The 22,638-nt window shown below is 38.9% G+C and overlaps 1 non-coding gene across 1 annotated transcript; it reads right to left on the bottom strand.

Annotated features, from left to right (window-relative positions):
• Positions 1 to 8,588: 8,588 nt before the first annotated feature.
• TRNAA-AGC lies at positions 8,589 to 8,660 on the bottom strand. Its single transcript has one exon. It is a non-coding gene; the product is annotated as a tRNA-Ala (tRNA).
• Between the last annotated feature and the right edge of the window lie 13,978 nt (positions 8,661 to 22,638).

Here is a 22,638-nt window from a genome sequence, read left to right as displayed (position 1 = left end):
AATTGTGATGGCTTGTCAGTCTGATTGATCTGAAAAATGAAAAAAATTGCTCATAGCAGACTTCCACTGTAAACAGAGGTCAGTGGAAAACCCACCCCCCATTCAAACTATTAGACTGTTAGAGCTGGAAGAACCTTGGTGATATCCTCTAGGTCAGTGTTTATCAAACTTTTTAAGCCACTGGAAGTTTTGTCCAAATTCAATCAATCATATAATCAATCCCAATAAATAAATACAAATGCAAAAAAGTCTGGGGCCCCATCTGCTTAAACCTCTCTCCTTCTGCTGAGAAACCATTTATTTCATTCAACACCCAGACATTGAGGTGTAGGGAAAGGAACTGGCATGTCCAGGGTCACCCAGCTTGTGTTTGGTAGAGATAGAACTGGAACTCATGGGTTCTTTAAACCAGACAAGACAAGACTATGTTGTTCTGGGGTCTTTTGTTCTTCCAGAGCTCACACAAGAAGAGAAGGAAAAAGGAAGGTGCAGATAAAGCTGATACCTTGAGGATTTCTCCCAACTCAGCAGGGAGCATGACTTAGCCCCTGGTCAGTGTTGGGAGGAGGAGGCCTCCTGGCTGGGACTGTCTAAGGATGCCTCTGGGGATTAAAATAAGGCATCTCCAAGGACTGGAGATGAGGAAACTAGGAAAACAATGCAAATTGGCCTGAACAGAGACAGGTACAAATAGATGGGACATTCCATTCACCAGAAAGTCTCCATTAGAATTGCTTGTACAAAAAGCAAGATCTTCACAAGTTCCCTTCTATGGGAAGTGGAAAGTGGGAGCGAGCTGGGCTGTAAGGTTCTGGCTGGAGGAAGCAGACATTCCAGCAGGGATTTCCCCTGGGAGGTTGCTGGTTTAGCTGGAGGAGGCAGGAGGCCACTGAGGAGCAGTGTGATGGGAGGAGGTGCCTGGATGAGCTTCTGTGGTGGTTGGGAGACTCTGGGCGATAAAAAGAGCCCTGTGGCTAAATTTAAGTAGGGAGAGAAGAGAGAGTTCTTAGGAGTCATGCTGTCAGAGAGAGAATTTTTCTGTAATCCACAGCTGGGTGAGAGGTGGTCTGGGGAGAGAGAGACTCATCACAAGAAAGTCATCTTAAAAAGACATTTTAAATTATTTTGCTGAGCATTGAGATAGCACTGTCCTTCTTTGCTATTTTCTTAAGAGTCTGAGTAAAGATTTGAATTTGGTTAGAGCACTTTTTTGGATTGCAGGACTCTGAGTCTTTGCAGTGCAGAAATTATGGACACATATGGCTATGAATTGTGTTTGGAATTCTAATGCAAAGTGACCTGAAGGAGACAGGAAGGTACCTAGGGCAGAAGGTCTTGGCTATAACCCCTCTAAAGAAATTAGCATGTCTATCAGAGTGATGTGTTAGCTTGAAGTGGTAGAGGGGCAGAGGGGCCTGTGTCTCCTGCACTTTCATATCATCTGTTCCTGCTCACAATTGATGAATGAATGAGGGACAAATGTGTTAAGGCATAGCTGGAAGTCTCACTGTGGGTCTGTTATTGTCAACCTATCCTGGGTTCTCCCAACTCTCAACCCCAGGATCTCCCTGGAATCTTGGATTCTAGCTTTTCACCCACTCTGTCCTGAGGCTTATATTAGAAAGTGTGGTTATGGCTTTGGCAGTTTTTTTATAGCTGGCCTCTGTTTTAATTGCTTGGTTCCATGCTGGTCTGGTTGTTTTGATATTTAGAATATTGCCTCTGGTTTATTGTACTTCCTCCAGACCTGCCAGGTGCTAAAACCTATCACGATGGTGAACACATAACAAGATTAATGTTCAGTTGAAAAAGATATTTAAGTCTGGCCATTTTGGGTTGCAGAGTGTGTGTGTGTGGGGCACGATAGAAGGTAGGGGTGAGTTAAAATAGCAGACCAGGTTAGCGGGAAGGATGCAGACCACATGTCTCTGTCTAAGGCCTGCTTTCTTAAGTAGTAGATTTTGGTTGCAGGATCTAGTTTCCAAAATAACAATATAATTTCTAGAAATATCCCTAAGTGATAAATATGAATGATTTTTGCATTTATCACATTTTTTCTCTTGTCTATTCTGGGTTTGAAATTCTATAGAGATAATGGAAGATATATGTGCACACAGTGGCTGCTAAGACAAGTTTTCCCAGTTTGTGAATTGAGTTTTCCTCAAGGGGCTTACCTTTTGGATTAGTTAGGATTCTTGATCACAAGTGATGGAAATCCTACTGAAACTAGTTTAGGCAAAGGGGGAGATGCGAAGGGAGGGGTATAGCTTGGAATGACTGATGCCAGGCACTTTCTGTCTTTAGGATTTGACTTCTTTATGAATGTCAGCATCAGTGTCCCATCCAGCCTTCTCAGGAGGAGAGGGAGTGACAATTGGTAGCTTCCAAATCCTCACAGTTTAGCCTGAGAGGAAGACTCTTACCCCAACTTCAATTTGAGAAAACTGGGGTAAGGAACTCCGGGCATACAGGGGCGATGCACCCAGTTCTTGGGCCAATCACTGCTCAATCAAGTTAAGGTCCTAGAATTTGTTCATCATGGCTCCAACACCCACCTCTGTGGCCAGGGGTCAGGACACTACGATCCACATGTTCTAAGTGGCTGGAATTGAAGGAAGGGAGTTATTCACAAAAAGAAAAGTGGTATATTTCCCAGATTGATTCTTCACATGTAAAAAATTATATTACTTCACATGTAAAAAATTAAAGAACAATTGATTGAATTGGGTGTTTTGATTCTTAGTGCATTAGTTATTCAGATTAGAGAGATCAGGGGAATAGTCAAATTTTGGAGATGATAAGACTTTAGCTGGCTGTTGAAGGTTGGCAGAATTTAGACATATAGAGAGGAGTAGAGACAGGACTTTGGGTGAAGGAAAAGAATGAGACAAATTGAAAGCTTAGTATAGTGGAATACAATGGAATATTACCCGGCAGTAAAAAGAAATGAAGTCCTGATACATGTCGCAATATGGATGAACCTTGAAAACATGATGGTAACTGAAAGGGGACAGAAACAAGGGACCACACATCAAAAGATCCCATTTACATGAAATGTCCCGAATAGGAGAATCTATGGAGATAAACAGAGATGTTTGGTTGTTTAGAGCTGGGGGATGGAGGTTTGGGGGTTATAGCTGAAGGGTGTGGGGTTTCTTTTTGGGATAATGAAAATGTTCTAAAATTGATTGTGGTGATGGATGCACAGCTCTGTTAACATGCTAAAAGGCATTGACTTGCACAGTTTAAATGGGTGAATTTTGTATGAATTATAGCTCTAAAAATCTTAAAAAAATTAAAATCATAAGTAAGGCTGGAATTTTAGCAGAATAATGAAACACTAACAACAACAATGAAACAGGAACACTGATCACTAACATTCACTGTGAGCACTCACTCTTAATAACACTGTTGAAAGCACTTTAATATAGCATCTCAGTTACTTCTCGTAACAACTCTTTGAGACAGTCATCAGAAAAAAGCAAGGTGCAAGTTGGAGAGCAGTGGGAGACATATCTTGCCTAAGAGATAAGGTATCATTAATTAGTAATTGAAAATAACCATTCATGCAACATTCAGCATGCATTTAGTGGGCCTTTGATTAGGTCTCACCCAGTAGGTGTGCAACTTTGGGTGACAAAATTTAAAAAATTATCTTGTAAATTGGCTTTGACCAATGTGACCTTTCATTTCCTTTACTAGCTAGCTTAAGATAAGTTATGCAGCGTTAATAAAGTACCCCCAAATCTCAGTGGCTTGACAATCCAAGGTTTATTTTTGCTCACTAAAGTCCATTGGGCTTCTGGGCAAGTCTACAGGACAAAACTTCAAGGTGGTGGCACCCACATGTCATTGCAAGGCCTCTGATTCCCCTGTGATCACCATAGCAGTAGACGAGAACATAGACGATTCTGTGCCAGCAATTAAACACTTCACCCCAGACTTGTCACATGGCTTCACCCAACTGCAAAGAAGGTAAGGAAGTGTTATTCTTTCATGTGTCTGGGAGGAGAGGAGACCTGAGAGCACACTAGAAGTCCCTACCATATTCTCAGAGTAAGTTATTTCCTTCCATCATTTTTTTCCTTCTCTCCATTCCTCCTTCCCTTCCTCTATTTTGTCTTCAGGATTACTCTAGAGTTAGGATCTTAGCTGTGAAGATAATTCCTAGACACATCTGTGTAACTGATCTTTGTTCTAGTTCCACAGCCCTAAATTCAGGAAGTGTAACATCTGGACTAGGCTGCATTAGCCTGGAGAAGCTGAGGGTGAATAGTGACTGTGCTTAGATTTGACTAGATACCACTGAACCATATTTGCAATCATATTGCATAACGCATGTTCCAGTTTTCTAATGCTGATATTATGCAAAATACCAGAAATGGATTGGCCAGGGAGATGCAGCAACTCTCATGTCAAAGGTGGCAGAAGGGGCCATGAGCAAAGGAATGCAGGCTGCTTCTAGAACCTGGAAAAGGCAAGGAAATGAATTCTGCCCTAGTGACTCCAGAAAGAAATGCAGCCCTGCTGACATCTTCAGTCTAGCCCTGTGAGACTCGTGTCGGACTTCTGACTTACAGAACTGTAAGATCGTAAATTTGTATTGTCCAAGTCATTAAGCATGTGGTAATATGTTACAGCAGTAATAAAAAAATGAACATACACCTTATCCCTGTAGGAAAAAACTAGTTTTGCCTGTTCTTAGTCTTCCTGTTTTTATGTAATTCTTTTGAGGTTCCTTAGTAATCCTGGCAAAGCCACTAAGCTGAACAGAGCCATAGAAATCCCTGGCTTCCCTAACTGAAAAATGTAAATCAATAAGAATGCTCATTGCCTTTGATGTGAGGCGAATGTTTTGGCATTTATAAAGGACTTTCAGTTACCCAAGATACTTTCAATATTAAAAAAAAATAATTAAGTGATAATAATAGTCACCGTGGACTGGTTGTATTCAGTTGTATGGCGGTTGGCATTTTAGCACTAGATTTTCATATGGTTTGAAAGAACTAAGCATTTTCCTCAAAGACAGATTTTCTAGGTTAGATGGATAATTTCACTTAGGAGTGGTTTCATTTGTGGGCAAATGACCACAGGGATCCTTAGAAGGAATTAGGTCTGAGTGAGGCAGGAAGAAACAGAATTCTTCCAAAGGGATCCTGGAGAATGGGCACTTTGGGGACAGACACTGTATCACGCAGGGTTCTCCAGAGAAACAGAACCAATAGGAGAGATACATATATATATGGGATACACACACATATCCAAATAAGAGATTTACTTTAAGGACTTGGTTCACATGATTGTAGGGGCTGGCGAATTTGGGATTTGTAAGCCTGCTGGCAGACTTGAAACTCACACAGGATTTCTTCTTGTCTGGGAAACCTCAGTGCTCTAAAGGCCTTCAATTGATTGGATGACTAATTGGATGGCTTCACCTAACTGCAAAGAAGGTAATGAAGTGTAATCCTTCCATGTGTCTGGGAGGAGAGAAGACCTGAGAGCACACTAGAAGTCCCTACTTTATTCTCAGAGTAAGTTATTTCCTTAAGGTCTTCAACTCATTATGAGGTCCTCACACATTATGGAGGGTCATCTCCTTTACTTAAAGTCAACTTGGTGTAGATGTTGATCACATCTACAAAATACCTTCATAGCAACATCAAGGCTAGTGTTTGACCAAACAACTGGGTGTTATAACCCAGTCAGGTTGACATATAAAATTAACCATCACAGACACGTTTGGGGCCCAGCTATGCCTTAGCAGCATGACTGAAGGTGAGTCCTCTGGGCAGGGCTGCAGCTAGCACACCTTGAGAGAATTAGGGAAAGGCGCTTCCTCTAGGTGGATACAGTCCTACCAGGTGTATGTCTTAGTAGGAGGGTGGGGTTTCAGCCCTTACTTGCTCCTTCAGTGGGGTCCTTTGGGGAGAACCCAGCTTGCAGAAATGGAGATGGCAGTCCTGTCAGAATTTTGCAGAAACAATAAATAACACTTTTCTCCAGTCTTGAGTTCAGGACCATCTGAGAGATAGACACAGGAGTAAGAAAGGTGGAGATAAATATTTCTGCTTTATTTCTAATAAAAGTTGGATTGGATGATGTGACTTAGATGTGTGGCCACAAAGGACTTCCCAACTCTACTACTACTACTACTACTACTACTACTACTACTACTACTATTTCTACTTCTCCTCCTCCTTCTCTCATAACATAGTTTGATTTTTTAATGCAATTTTATTGAGATATATTCACATACCATATAATCCATCCAAAGTACACAATCAATGGCACACAGTATCATTATATAGTTGTGCATTCATTGCCACAATTTTTGAGCATTTTCATTACTCCAAAACAAAGAAGAAAATATTAAAAAGTTAAAAAATAAAAAAGAAATAAAAAGAACACCCAAACCATCTCATACCCCTTATCCCCCATATTATTTATATTTTTTGTCATTATTTTATTACTCATCTGCCCATGCACTGGTTAAAGGGAGTGTCAGTCACCAGGTTTTCACTATCACATGTTTACACAATAAAAGCTGTATAGTTACAGGATTATCATCAAGAATCAAGTCTATTGGACTACCGTTCAACAGATTCAGTTATTTCCTTCTAGTTATTCTAATGCTCTAGAAACTAAAAAGGGATATCTATATAATACATAAGAATAACCTCCAGATTGACCTCTCGACTCTGTTTGAGATCTCTCAGCCACTGAAACTTTATTTTGTTTCATTTCTCTTCCCCCTTTTGGTCAAAAAAGCATTCTCAATCCCACAATGCCAAGGCCAGGCTCATCCCTGGGAGTTATGTCCCATGTAGGGGGAGGGTAGTGAGTTTATTTGTGGTGTGACTCTTAGGCATAATTATAAGGAGGCTTAGCTTCTCTTTTGCAAGAATAAGTTTCATAAGGGCAAGCCCCAAGACTGAGGGCTTGAATCATTAAATTGGGATTCCCTAATGCTTGTGGGAATATCAGGAATTCCTTAGGTGAGGAAGTTGCATATTTTGACATTTTCCCCCAAACCCTCAAGAGGACTTTGCAAATACTTTTTCATTTTCCGCCCAAAGTACTCTGGGGTGCTTCGGTGTATCATATTAGCCTAGATTAACAAGATCTCATTCCCCATTCTGGGTTCCATGCAACCATCCAACACTTCCTCTTGATCTTCTTGGTCTTATTCAGAAAAAATGGACATAATCTCAGAATAAATGGAACTATGACATGTTCTACAATTTAGCCATCTGGATTGACGTATTCTACCATGAAGTAGTTTCTGGGGGTTATCATGTGCTTTTAGGATGCTGGTGGGTTGCACGATGACTTTGATAGGGATAGATTATAAAGTGAGGATGGATGGGCCTGCTCCCAGGCTTTTCTTCTGTCTGACCCCCTGCTTCCCTTCTCCACTTTCAGTCCCTGCTTGTTTACTGGTACTCAGAATGGAAGGTCAGAGGATGGTAGTTCTCAGAATTGTTCCTCAGAGCAGAGAGTGTCCCTTAATATTGTTTTCTTTCCTCTCTAAGACTTAAGCATGGGGAACACTTTGGACCTTTCAACTGCAGAAATTTATAGTCTAATGCTTGAATTGTACCAGATCTGAGTTTTAAAATTCACTCCGAAGTGTAAAATTTTGCCACTAAACGGAATATTGAATTTGTCTTTGTATTTTGAAGTATGTGCCTTTAAGATCCCTTCCTATTTCTCTAGCATTTATGCCATGAAACTGCTCTCTCTCTGACACATCCCAATCCCTTCCTTCAACAGACAAATTTAAAGTGTATTTTTCTAGACACACATATACACCAGCTTGATCTTCCAATGAAGTCTTAAAGCCAGCTTGACTGAGGAGGCCAGCTTAGTAACTTGGAAATTGCCAGAGCAGTGGTTTTGTGAGGTTTATTATATAAGCCCAGGTTCAAGTCTGACTTGTCTGGGAAGCAGTGGGAGCAGGGGGGTGGGGGGTGGGGTGGGGAATCTCCCACACAGCAGCCACAGGAAGCAGGGACCCTGATCGAAACTCCCATCTGTCCTCCCCCATTCCTTGTGCCTGGTAATTCACCAGGTAGAAATGAAAGATGGTGTGGAACGTGGTTTCTGCCTCAATAAAAAGCAAGCAAAGAAAGAGAAGTCTAATGAAAATTGCCCTTTTGCAAAGGCAGAATTGATCCGAGGTCTCCAGGCAGAAAGAAGGGGAATCTAGCTCCCAGAAAGGATGTTGCCGAGGAGATTTGGAATGTGAATTCATGGCAGGGCTTAATGCACCAGATTTATGAATGCTGTCAGCTTCTGAGCAATATAATTATTGTCATTTTTCTACCTTGAGCTACTGCCTCTGGCTTCTGGGAATAGGGCTAGAATATTTTCCACTTGGTGACATTCATTACTACCCCCGATAGTGAACCTTACCCTAAGTTATCAACCTCACCCAGTTGAACCTCATCTTTTTATTTTCTTAATTTTTATTTTAGCATGCCTTTTTATTTGTTCAGAAGCAAAGATGGGTGTTTGAAATTATAGTAGGGTTTGTGTTATTTTTACCAATCGTTCTGTTGAAAACTAACCCAAAGCCTGTGTTATAGTGGAGGTGCCAGGGATTGAACCTGGGGCCTCGTGCATGCTAAGCACGTGCTCTACCACTGAGCTACACCCCCCTGAATCTCATCTTTAATAAGGCATCCAGTTCTGCTTCCAATTGTTAACAAAAATATGAATCGGGTGACAAAGATTCATTTTTTCTATATTGTAGTGAGTTAGATTTCTGTGTCTCAGGCAACTGAGAAATCATCGACAGCTTCAGATCCCAGAAAATGTCTGAGCTGCAAAAAGATGGGGGTTCAGGGATGTGATGCCCACCTCTGTGGCAGGGAGGTCTGTGGAGTGACTCTGGGATAGATGGCTTCGATTCATGGGTCCATCCTGCTGGGGAGGCATTGCCCTGAGAGCATTGATTTACTGGAGGCAAAGTTCTCGTGTGTGTGTGTGTGTGTGTGTGTGTGTGTGTGTGTGTGAAATCTGTGTCCTTTCCTGTCTCTGGCTTATGATTGGTGGCTGTTTGGCACTCGTGTATTCTTTTCCAACTCTATGAACTGAGGATGTCTATTTGGGTGGGACTTTGCAGATGAACAATAGCTGGTCAGTGCTCAAGTCTCAGAGATGCAAAGGAGTGGCTTCTGGACACACAGCATTGGCCTTAGTCCTTGAATCAGCAGCACTACCACTACCACGATCATCATTGTCTTCATCACCAGGACCATCTTTCTCCACATTTATCAAGAGTCTTCTCTACTCAGTGCTGTATCAGACAGTTTAGAACAATTATCTTGTTTACTCCTTACCACAGTTATTCCCATTTGGTAGCTAGGCAACTATGGCTCAGAGTGGTTAAGCCTGTCATACAAGGTCCCAAAGTGAATCAATGAAAGGCCAGGAGATTGAACACAGATGTCTGACCTCAAAGCCCAGATCCTTAATATCATACCATGTGGCCTCTCTTAAAGATTTACCTAACCATTTTTCTCACTAGAGGCTCTGTCATGCCCCCAATCAGGGGAATAAGTAAAGAAAGATTAAACAAAAAACTTTCTTAAAGCTGAATGCTAGGATGAAACAATGGGCTCCTTTCCTTAAGCTCATTACAAGCATTAAGTGTAACACAATATAATGAGAGGTGCATTTATCTTTCATTGCAGTCAGTGAAATACAAATATTTTACATCCTGACCTTTGTGTTTGATTTTGGTTGCTTTGACACTTTGCAGATCCACCTGCAAGCCCCTTCAAATGATATGTTTGCACAGAGTTTTTCTTCTTCATAATGGAACATTCCCATGCATGACCATTTTATTAATTGTCTCAATGCAAGGAAGGCAGGGTGTGGGGGGATTTCTAACTCATCAGACTTCAGAGGAATCAATGACCAGGAAAGTGAAAAACAAAATCTGAATGCCACCCATGATCACAGCCTACGAAGTTCAACTCTTTTGCTGGATTAAAGAGCAACAGAGTATCTGTGGGAAATGGAGGTGTCTGGGGGAGGCCTGGAAGCATGGCAGATTATAGAGGAGGCAGACTATTTTGTAGGATAAAATATATCCTACATTTGTGGCTCATAAATGTTTCTATGAGCTATTTTCTGCTGAACTCTATCATTGCTTCTTGACACGTTTGGAAGATTGGCCTGTTCCATTCATTTACTTTATAACAGAAACACTGGAATAAGGTATAAGGAAAAAGTCAGCAAAATGTTTGGGAGAAACCTATAAACTGTCATTTTAGTTCTTACTTTAAAAAAAAACATTGCATGGGAAGCCTATGATCATAAAGGTTTGAGTCTTAAAGATGAGAATCACTTTATCAGAGAAGAGAATTATTTAAAATTGGAAATTCATTAACTAGTGAGGGTCTCTTGCTTTCAGTGGAATCTGTGAAATATGTTTTCTGAGCTAAGAGAACTCTAGGGTTCTCCTTATATCTATCCTACCTCCCTTTGGTAGGCTCATCCTTCTGGGTGGGTCCAAGGGGCTAGGAGATAAATCAACGCAGCAAGCTAGTAAGTCAAGTGAATTTTTGAATATCCCAAAGGGAAGGAGCACTCCTGGACCTGGCTCCAGAGTTTACATTCATTTAATGGTGGTTGTGGAGTGAAAACAAATTGAGGCACAATAGTTCATGGACAATGAGATTTTTTATGCTGACTGCAACCTTGGCAATTGAAGATGCATTACAGAACCTAAGACCTTCTCAAGCTTAGAAGTTCTTAGATACAATTCCTGTTATTTACAATCCAAGTTTATTCTTTGTGATCCTGTCCTTTGCCCCTCCCAAATTCCTTCTAAGATCTTTCCCTAAGATGGAGCTAACTAACTAAACCTAATGTTGCCTTTTATATCCAGTTTCCTTCATTTCCTGTGGCTTTTTTTATGATAGAATCTTAGACTAGGGAGGGGGCCTTGTTACCAAGGCAACTGGATTAGTGGCCTGTGCTGTTTTGTTATCAACTGGACCCTCTGCTTGATTTGCTTGTATGTTTGTGAAGGGTTGTTTCCAGGCTGTATGACCTTTTCAAACTTTAAATGATCCAGATCTTCTCATTATCCCTGAGACAATCAATCACTGGGAGCCCAAAGACCATGTGATCTGAAAAAACAGATTTGAGTAAGGATGAATTTCACTTGTCCCTCATGATTTGAAGTCCACACACCTGGTCTTAACGATAATATGGCATTTGGGTCAAACATTCTGCTTCTCCAGGAGCAAGGGCTCTTGGGATTGTTGACATGACTGAATCTTCCTCAGCCGGCATCTTCTTGTCCACTTGGGGTAACAGCAATTTTACCTTCACCATTTACTCCTTTCAGGCAATTGCTGTATGTCCATCAAGGTTATTGGCCACATTTTATTCCTGTTGGTTACCCAGCACCTAGTCAGGGCCTGGAACATAGCAGCAGTTGGTAAATATCTGTTGAATTGAATGTGGAATAAACAATTTTTCTTTTAACCTTCCTGAGATGTAAGTAATCATTTCATCAATGAAATCTTTATGAAGTACCTGCTCTTTGTCAGGACCTGTGCTAAGCCCTGAGAGTACAAGCAGGGGTGAGTTTCAAGATTCTTGACAACTGGATGGGCAAAGATACTGACCAAGCAGGACTGAGCTGGGCCGATCAGAAAGCATGCGTGTTGTTGGGAGGGTTGATTCAGGCTGCTATGGAGGTCCAATGGGGATTTAACCTAGGGAGCGGGATAGGGCACAATTCCCTGAGAAAATATTTCCTCTCTTGGCCAAAGTTTTCATTCCCAAGGTCCTACAGTGATCCAGGTATAATCTCCCCTCCTTCCTAGATGGATGGGGTCGCAACTCTGGTTTCTTCCTGGTCATAGGGCTTTAAAGACTCTCACCCCTTCTATCTTTCAGCTGAAGCGTGTGACAGACACTTCCTCTGAAAATAAAATAATGTTTTGTGGAATCACATGGGATATTAATAATTATACAAATAAATGGTGGTATAACAAGGTGGGATAAAATGAGGGAAGGGGGATGGCAGGTCCAAAATATTGAGGGTACATAGATACCTTCTATTTGGAGGTATCAGGGCAGGCTTCTTAATCATAATATTGGCTAATACTTATTGAGCATCCTCTCTTCATTCAGCCAATATGTGTTGAGCACATACTGCATGCTGAGAACTATTCTAGACCCTGGGAATAGGCAGAGAATGGCAGGAAAGGCAGTTACTTTCATGGCAATTACAATCTGCGGAGCTAACTGTCTTTCCATGTTACTGTGGATGGTGCCTGACCACCAGATCCTCCTTTCGGGCTAAGGCATCATTTATTCAGCAATTGGCCAGGGTTGGTTGCATACAGGAATTGCCCTCTGCTGAAAAGCCCTGCCTCTTCTGAGGTTATTCCCCCTCTCTGGGATCTGCCTATAGTAGTAGATGAGGGGTACAAAGGACCAGCACCTTTGCATCACTTCTGGACAACACTGAAGGGCCATCTCAGCTGCAGGGCAGCCCATGGTCTCAGCCGAGACCTCTACTGGGACAGCCATGCAGCTCAATGTATGGTCCTTTGGCTCTCACTTCCCCACACGTCTTGCTTTAGGGAGCACTCTCTAAAAAACACCCTGTGCACAATTTCCATTTTAGAATCTATTTCCTGGGAAACCTGATCTAAAACACATGTATTTATTAAAAATTCCCAGTCACAACCCTCGAGGCTACAACACTTTTGTTGTTTCCATTTTACAAATGAGGAAATTAAGGCTTAAAGAGGCTGATTAATTGTTCCAGGTCCACAGAACTAAAACATGATAAAACTGGGGCATGAGCCCGTCTCTGCCTTACCTGAAAGCACGTACTCTTAAAGTTTACCCTATTCCAAAGGTGGCAAGTGAGTGAGGCCTTGAGGGACAAGCAAGACTTTCATAAAGCGTAGGTTTTGAGGTTGACTTTTCCCAGCTCTCAAGAGTTAACCTGGATGTGCTCATTTTCTGGGTGAGAATCAAGTCGCTTGCTATTGATCCTAAAATAGTCACTGTTCTTTATTCCCTAAAGTGTCTGTCTAAATGCAGACTATTGATTTCAGAAAGACAGTCTAAGTCTATTTTTTAACAACTATAAAAGTATAGATTGTTAAAAACTTGAATCTATAAAGCCATTTTGAGTTTCTCATTATTGTGTTCTAACCAGCTAACTTTCATCAAAGATCAAATGTTAACAGTGTACAGGAAGGGTTGATATTATTGAAATTTTTTACCTACATTGGACTGAATTCTCTTACCAAAATATTGAGGGCTTTTTACATTCTATCATATATATGCATACATGTATATGCATATGCATATGGTAAATATGTCCAGAAGCATACCTCAGAGATATCATGGATCTGGTTCCAGATCATCGCAATAAAGAAAATATCGCAAATAATGCGAGTCACAAATTTTTTGGTTTCCCAGTGCATATAAAAGTTATGTTTACACTATACTGTGGTATATTAAGTACACAATAGCATTTCATCTAAAAAAACAATGCACATAACTGAATTTAAAATACTTTTTTGTTAAAAATGCCTATCATCTGAGCCTTCAGCAAGTCGTGATCCTTTTGCTGGGGGAGGGTCTTGCCTCGATATTGATGGCTGCTGACTGATCAGGGTGGTGATTGCTGAAGGCTGGGGTGTATAGAAGTTAGGGTTCTCTAGGGAAACAGAATCAACAAGAGATATCTGTAAATATAAGATTTTATAAAAGTGTCTCATGCAACTGTGGGGATGCACGAGTCCAAATTCTGTAGGACAGGCAGCAAACTGGCAACTCCAATGAAGATGTTTGATGAATTCCTCAGGAAATGCTTTACTGGCTAGCCGAAGAAGTGAAGGTCCTCTATCTTTCTCACTTAAAAGGCTTCAACTGATTGGATTAAATACAGCTGATTGAATTCTCTCATTGCAGAAGACACACCCTTCGTTGATGTAATCAATCACAGCTGCAGCCAATTGACTGATGATTTAATTAAACCAGACTTCTGGTTTATTAACTAGCCACAAATGTCCTTGCAATAACAGTTTTAGGCCAGTGCTTGCTTGACCAGACACCTGGACACCATCACCTGGTCAAGTTGACACATGACCATCATAGTGTGCCTATGGCAATTTCTTAAAATAAGACAACAATGAAGTTTGTCACATCAATTGACCCTTTCATGAAAGATTTCTCTGTAACATGCGGTGTGATTGGTAGCATTTTACCCACAGTAGAATTTCTTTCAAAATTGGAGTAAGTCTTCCAAAACCCTGATGCTGCTTTATCAACTAAGTTTATGGAATATTCTAAAACCATTGTTGTCATTTCAACAATGTTCATAGCATCTTCACCAGGAGTAGATTCCATCTCAAGAAACTACTTTCTTTGCTCACCCATGAGAAACAACTCCTCATCTGTTTAAGTTTTATCATGAGATTGCAGTAATTCAGTCACATCTTCAGACTCCACTTCTAATTCTAGTTCTCGTGCTATTTCCACCACATCTGTAATTAATTTCTCCACTTTAGTCTTGAGCCCCTCAAAGTCATCCATGAGGTTTGGGATCAACTCCTTCCAAACTGCTGTTAATGTTGATATTTTGGCCTCCTCCCATGAATCCCAGATGTTCTTAATGGCATCTAGAATGGTGAATCCTTTCCAGAAGATTTTCAATTGACTTTGCCCAGATCCATCTGGGAATAACTATCTACAAAAGCTATAGATTTACGAAACATATTTCTTAAATAAAAGACTTGAAGGTTGAAATGACTCCTTGGTTCATGGCCTACAGAATGGATGTAGTGTTAGCATGCATGAAAGCAACATTAATCTCATTGTACATCTCCATCAGAGCTTCTGGGTGACCAGGAGCATTACTGATGAGCAGTCATATTTTGAAAGAAATCTTTTTTTCTGAGCCATAGGTCCTAATGGTGGGCTTAAAATATTCAGTAATCCATGTTGTGAACAGATGTGCTATCATCCACACTTTGTTCCTCCATTTAGAGAGCATCAGCTGAGTAGACTTAGCATTGGCTTTAACTTAAAGTCACCAGCTGGCTTAGCCCCTACAAAAGAGTCAGCCTTTCCTTTGAAGCTTTGAAGCCAGGCATTGACTTCTCCTTTCTAGCTATGAAAGTCCTAGCTCTTCTTTGACTATAAGGCTATTTTGTCTAGTTTGAAAATCTTTTGTTTCATGTATCCACCTTTATTAATAATCTTAGCAAGATCTTCTGGATAACCTTCTGCTTCACCTTACACTTTTATGTTATGGAGACCACTTCTTTCCTTAAGCTTCATGAACCAATGTCTGCTAGCTTCAAACTTTTCTTCTGCTGCTTCCTCACCTCTCTCAGTCTTCATAGAATTGAGGAGAGTTAGATCCTTGCTCTAGATTTGGCTTTGGCTTAAAGGATTGTTGTGGCTGGTTTGCTCTTCTATTCAGACCACTAAAACTTTCTCCATATCAGCAATAAGGCTATTTCACATTTTTATCATTTGTGTGTTCATTGAAGTAGCACTTTTAATTTCCTTCAGGAACTTTTCCTTTGCATTCACAAGTTGGCTAACTGGTGCAAGAGGCCTAGCTTTTGGCCTGTATCAACTTTCAACATGCCTTCCTCACTAAGCTTAATGACCTTTCTAGCTTTTGATTTAAAGTGAGAAATGTGCAACTCTTCCTTTCTCTTGAAAACTTAGAGACCATTGTAGGGCTATTAATTGGCCTAATTTCAATATTGTTATGTCTCAGGGAATAGGGAGGCCCTAGGAAAGGGAGAGAGATGGGGGAGCAGCTGGTTGGTGGGACAGTCAGAACACACACATTTATCAAGTTCACCATCTCATATGGGCACAGTTCATTGTGTCCTAAATCAATTACAATAGTAACATCAAAGATCACTGATCACAGATCACCATAGCAGATATAATAATTATGAAAAAGTTTGAAATATTTAGAAGATTACCAAAATGTGACACAGAGACATGAACTGAGCACATGCTATTGGAAAAACGGTGCCAGTAGATTGCTTGATGCAGGGTTGCCACAAACCTTCAATCTGTAAAAAACACAGTATCTGTGAAGAGCAATAAAGCAAAGCACAATAAAAGGAGGTATGCCCATATGTTTATGGGTGTATTTAAATATTTAAGAGTCAACAACATATTTTTTCTGTTCTTATCTCACTTTATAGTCAGACAAAACCTGGCAGGTAGGTTTCAGTATCCCCATTTCCCAGGTTAGGAAACTGGGACTCAGAAGGATTGAAGAACCCAGGCCACACAGCTAGAAAGAGAAGAGACCAGGCTCCATACCCAGTACATGTGTCTCCCACTTCCTAACTGCTGGGAGGTGATGTGATCAGCCAGCTGGATATTCTCCATACATTATAGCCACAAAAGCATCTTTCTCACCTAGAACTTGTCAGCACTTCCAAAACCAAACCTGGTGTTCATTCTGTATCTTTCCTCTGAGCTAATGATACCATTTCCACTCAATCGTCTAAGCTGAAACTCTCGAATAGTATTGAATTTTTCACCTCTCTATTCCCATCCTTGCTTCCTCCTCTCTCTATCTAAAACTCCATTTTTTTTCTCATACCAAATTATTTATCAAACCTCATTCTTACTATCTGTCACATAGACCATTATTAGTCTGATAGTCCCTCACTTTCTCTTCAAGGAGGCAATGTCAAGTTGTGGGGTTGGAAGTCAGACTGCCTGGATTGAATCGTGTTTTCCCCAGTAACTAGCTCTGACCTCTTGGGCAAACTAACTTCCTTTGCCTTAAGCTCCTCATATGTTAAATAGGGAAAATAGTAATAATGACTGTCTTAGCTTCTTGGGAAGATTAAATGAGATAATATGTGTAATGTGCTTAGGACACTGCCTAGCACATAGTAAGCAATCAGTGAATGGTAGCTATTATTATCATACACCTTTCTCTTGGACATTGGAGCAATGTTTCTAAAACATAAATCCAATCAGATTACCTTCTTGTTTAAAAACCTTCAATGCCTTGCCTCTTAGAACCTGCAGAATATGGTCCCAAACATTTTTTTTTAGGTTAATAAGAGCTAGCTACTATTTATTGCATTCTACTCTATGTTCCAGGCTCTTTGGACATGATCTTGAATCCTTTAAAAGATAAATAGAATTATACTATATGTATTCTGCAATTTGTTTTTTTTTCTTCAGCAATTTGACTGAGAGTTTTTAATGTCAATGCATAAATTGACCTCATTGTGTTTAAGAATTATATAATATTCCTCAGTATAATTATGAAAGTAGTGTGGTAGATTGAAAAATGACTGCGATTCTTTACCCTGAACTGTAAATGCATACCCCTTTGCAATGTGGCTTTGCTGCTCCTGTATCAAGAGGTTGGAGTCTGTTTCTCGGAAACTTGAATTAGGGTGGCCTTGTGACTTGCTTTAGCCAATAAAATGTGGCAGAAGCAATGTGCAACCATTTAAGCCTTGGCCTCTTTCTTAGAAGCTCCTGCTACTGTGTGACCAAGCCCAGCTGGGCTGCTAGAGGTTGTCAAGCAAAATCCATGGGGAGCAGAAGCAAACCTCCAGCCACTTGCACCCAATTGACCTGGCAGATGACCACCGGATCTGCAGCCCAAGTGGTCAACATGCACATGCGTGAACTAAATTAATAGCTGTCGTTTTCAGTCACTTGGTTTTGAACTTAGTTGTTACACAGCATAAGCCAATGGATGCAGGTAGTTTCCAAATTTTTACCATTCAAATTATTCTTTAGGGGACATAATTGCACATGTATATTTGTGCACACATGTGAGTATTTCTGTAGAATGGATTCTGTTGTGGAATTTTTGGGTCTAAATGGGTGCACTTTAAAACTTATAAATCCATCAAAAATGTCCCATTTACATTCTTACCAATAGTATATGACTATCCATTTTCTCACATTGTTGTCAACACTGGATCTTACCAACTTTTTAAAATTTTCAAGCCAATGTTTGAAAACATCGTATCTCGTTTGCTTTTTGTTCCGCTGGTTATTTATGAAGTAAAATATATTCAACACATTTACTGGCCATTTTAATTCCTTCTATGAATTGCCTGGTTGTATACTTTGCCTTTTTTTTTTTTCTATTGGTATATTTATCTTTCAAAAAAGCATTCATTTATTTGCATATTAATAGTCTCCCTGTTATATATGCTGCAAGCATTTTCTTTCAGTTTACAATTTGCCTTTTAACGTTTGTTGTATCAATTTCATGCTACAAAATTTGTCACTCTTTTCCTATTATGAATTCTGGATTTTTTTCTTGCTTTGGAAAGCCTTCTTCACCTCAATAAATTTTAAAATGTCTTTCATATTTTCTTTTATTATAAACAAAGTATAAATAAACAATCATTTAATTGTATTTCTGTACATAAATATCTCTAACTCATTTGGAACAGAGTTTTGTTTATACTATGAGGTGGCTATTTATTCCTCTATGTGGCTATCCAGTTGTCCCAACTAATAAATTTTTTTCCTTAAACTTTTTATTTTGAAATAATTTCAAACTTACATGTCAGTTTCAAAAATAATACAAAACCCATACAGAGAACTCCAACATACTCAGATACCAAGATCCCCCAATTTTAACACTTTGCCACATTTGGTGTATCATTCTGTCTATTGATCCATCTATCTATCTATGCCTGTCTATATATTTATCTATCAACTTTATAAACATTTGAGAGTAGGTTGTATACATCATGCACCTTGAACACATACAAATTCCATGTACATATCCTAAGAACAAAGATATTCACTTATTGACCACCTTAAGTGCAGTTATCCAACTAGAAGTGTTCATATTTTCTGCTTTTATTTATGGCCATCTTTTTTATAGGCCAAATGTCTGTCTATATAGGCAGTTTTTCCTATCTCTAAACTCTTCCATTGACCTATTTATTTTTTCTTATGCCAATCCCCAACTCTAATTATAATAGCTTTATATGTATTTTGATATCATGTAAGACAAGTCTTCCTCTTTTTCAAAATTTTTTTTGTCTATTCTTGCTCATTTTCTATCAGACAGCTTTTAGGATTAATTTGTCTAGATTATAAGAACTCCTTTTGGAATATTGATTGCAATTATACTGATTTTATAGATAATTTGGGAGAAATTACATTCCTTCAATGTTGAAACCTCCCATCAAGGAGCATTATATCACTTTTCATTTTCAATTGTAGGTTTTCTTTCAAGCCCTGTTTCCTTCACACAGATCTTGCGCATTTCTTGTTAGGTTTCTTCTTCAGTATTTAATAGTTTCTGTTGCTATTGAGAACGGTATCTGAGGCGGATATGAGAAATGGAAAACTAAAAACTATGTTTCACTGACTCCTTTGAAGTTGGGTTCTAGTGGGAATTTAGGCTCTGCCAATTTGATACACTTGTGTTAGAGGTGAACTTGTGCCTGAGTTAAGAAGGAGAGAGGCACAGCTCCAGACATTCATTTTCCTGGTGTGGACTGTGGTACACGCAGCTGTGTTTCTGGGGTCAGCAACTTCCAGATTCTGAAATCAGACAGAATGGTCCTGTGGCCAGGGGTCCCCTGAGTGCTGACTTTCTGCAGAGTGGCAGCTTTCTCCATCCTGGTGGAGGAATTCTGGGGTACAGCCCTTGTTCCTGGATGCTCAGCCTGGGAGAGCTCTGTTTCTCCAGCCCTTCCATTGATATCGTCATAGCTGTCAAAATGTTTTCTACTGCTAAAACCAACTAGAGTGGTTTCTGCTGCCTGCAACTGAACCCTAAGTGATACCTTATCCTTTTAGATTATTTGTTGGCTATTGCTAGGGTTTAAAAAGTTATTGAGTTTTACTTGTTAATCTTATGTCTGGCCACAATACCAAATTCTCTTGTTAATGTTTTAGTAGTTTGGAAAATCTTTTTTCTTGGAATTACTAGGTAAGTTATAATATCTACAAATGTGGAATGTTTAGTTCCTTTCTTTCCAAAATACTTTTTTTCTTTTTATCTCTTATTATTGAGATTACCAGAACCTTTAGCATAATATTGAAAAACAGTGAAGATAACAGACTTCCCTGTGCTTTTCCTGATGAGTAGGAATTATACTAGTGTTTTGCCATTAAGTGGATGTTTTCTGTTGATAGTTATGCTTTATTAGCTTAAGATTTTTGTTTGCCCATTAGCTTAAGGTTTTATTTTGTCTTTAATTATGCTAGATGCTGAATTAAAAAATTTTTTTTTAATCTATCAATATGATTATACACCTGTTTTCTTTTTATTCTAAGATAGTGAATTTTATTAATTTATTTCTAATGCTGACCAATTCCTGAGATTTTTTCCCTAATATTTATAAAAATACATTGCCAGAAGCATTTTATTTAGGATTTTTCTATGTTCATAAGTAAGTTTGGCCACAGGGAATGTGTTTGTTTGTGTATATGTGTGTGCTATATTTTTTTGGCTGGTTTTAATATCAAAATTATGCTAGCTCAACAGAATGAGTTGAAAACTTTTCATATTTTTCCATGCTCTGAAATAGTTGATATAATATTTAGTGCCCTTCTTAGAAAACAATTTTATAAAGTAGGCTTGATGCTTGTTTTATCTCCAATCTAATTTTTATTATTTATTCCCTTCAGCTCAATTTGGTTTAGTTTGCTCTTCATTTTCTTCCTCCAGGAGTGAGGTTAGGTTACTGATTTGAAATCTTTCTTATTTTTCAGTGTAAGCATTTAGAGCTATAAATTTCCCTCAGAGCACTGCCTTTGCTGCATCCAAGAAATTTAAGTGTGTTGTATGTTTCATTTTCATTTGCCTCAAGGTATTTCCTAATTTCCTTTGTGATTTCTTCTTTGATCTTTTGGTGTTTAAGAGTGTATTTTTTAATCTCCACATATTTGTGAATTTTCCATTTCCCCCTCTGGTACTGATTTCTAGCTTCATTCCGTTAGGGTCTGAGAAGATATTTTGTATAATTTCAATCTTTTTGAGAATTGTTTTGTGACCTAACATATGGTCTATCCTAGAGAGGATGTGTGCACTTAAGAAGAATGTATATTCTGCTGTTGTTGGATAAAGCATTCTATATATGTTCTATATAAGTCTAGTTGGTTTATAGTTTGGCTCAAGTCCTTTGTTTCCTTATTGATCTTTTGTGTAGAAGCTCTATCCATTATTGAAAGTGATATATTCAAGTCTCCTACTAATAATGTATTACTGTCTATTTATCTCTTCAAATCTGTCAATATTTGCTTCATATATTTTGGGGCTCTGTTGTTAGGTGCACATATGTTTATAATCATGATATCTTCTTGATAAATTAACCCTTTGATCAATACGTAGTATCTTTCTTTGCCCCTTTTAACCAGTTTTGACTCAATGTTTATTTTATTTGATACTAGAATAGCTTCTCAACTCTGTTTTGGTTAGTATTTACACTGAATTTTTTCCCTATCCTTTCACTTTCAACCTAATGTGTTTTCAAATGCAAGGTGAGTCTCTTGTAAAGAGCATGTAGATGGGTCATGCTTTTTTGTCCATTTTGCCAATATTTACCTTTTGACTGGAGAGTTTAATCTATTTAACTTTAAAATCACTACTGATATGCAGCACTTTCTTCTGCCATTTTGCTCTTTGTTTTTTGTAAATCTTATACCATTTTTGTTTCTCAATTCTTCCATTATTGCCTATTTTTGTGTTTAGTTATTCTTTTGTATTGAATCATTTAGAATCTCTTCTCCTTTCCTCCAATGCACATATTTTTTCCTGATATTTTCTTTTTGGTTACCATGGTGTTAAAATTTAACATCCTAAATATATATAAATCTCATCTTACTTGATACCAAATTAACTTTAATAGCATACACAAACTATGCTCTTATAAACCTCCATTGCCACACCTTTATGTTGTTCTTGTCACAAATTACACATTTATATATTATGAGTCCCAAACCATAGATTTATCATTACGTTTTTAGATCCTGTAGGAAGAAAAATATATAGTTACAAATCAAAAATACAAAAGTACTGGCATTTATATTTACCCATGCCATTACCTTTGTTGGAGATCTTTATTTTTTTCTCCTGGATTAGATCCTTTCCCTCCAACCTGAAGAAATCCCTTTAGCATTTTCTGTAAGGGCTCATCTATGTGATGAACTCCCTCAGCTTTTGTTTATCTGGGAATGTCTTAATCTCTCATTTTTTGAAAGGAAGTTTGGCTGAATATAGAATCTTAGTTGGCAAATTTTTCCTTTTAGCACTTTAAATATGTCATCCCACTGCCTTCTTGCCTCCATGGTTTCTGGTGAGAAAGTGACAATTTTATTGAGGCTCCCTTGTACATGACACCTTGCTTCTCTCATGTGGCTTTTGGGAGTCTCTGTCTTTTGACATTCAGCATTAAATTATATTCTGCTTTGGTGTGGGTCTATTTAGGTTTATCCCGCTTTTATTCTATTAGGAGCTCATGGAGCTTCTTCAATGTGTATATTCATGTTTTTCATTAATTTGGAAAGTTTTCAGCCATTATTTCTTTGGATATTCTCTGTCTTCCTTTATCTTTCTTCACTATCTGAGACTCCCATATGCATATATTGATACAGTTGATA

Source organism: Choloepus didactylus, chromosome 3 (assembly GCF_015220235.1).
Source record: "Choloepus didactylus isolate mChoDid1 chromosome 3, mChoDid1.pri, whole genome shotgun sequence".
NCBI lineage: Eukaryota > Metazoa > Chordata > Mammalia > Pilosa > Megalonychidae > Choloepus > Choloepus didactylus.
The sequence above is the reverse complement of the archived record's forward strand: the minus strand, read 5'-3'. Positions and strand labels throughout refer to the sequence as shown.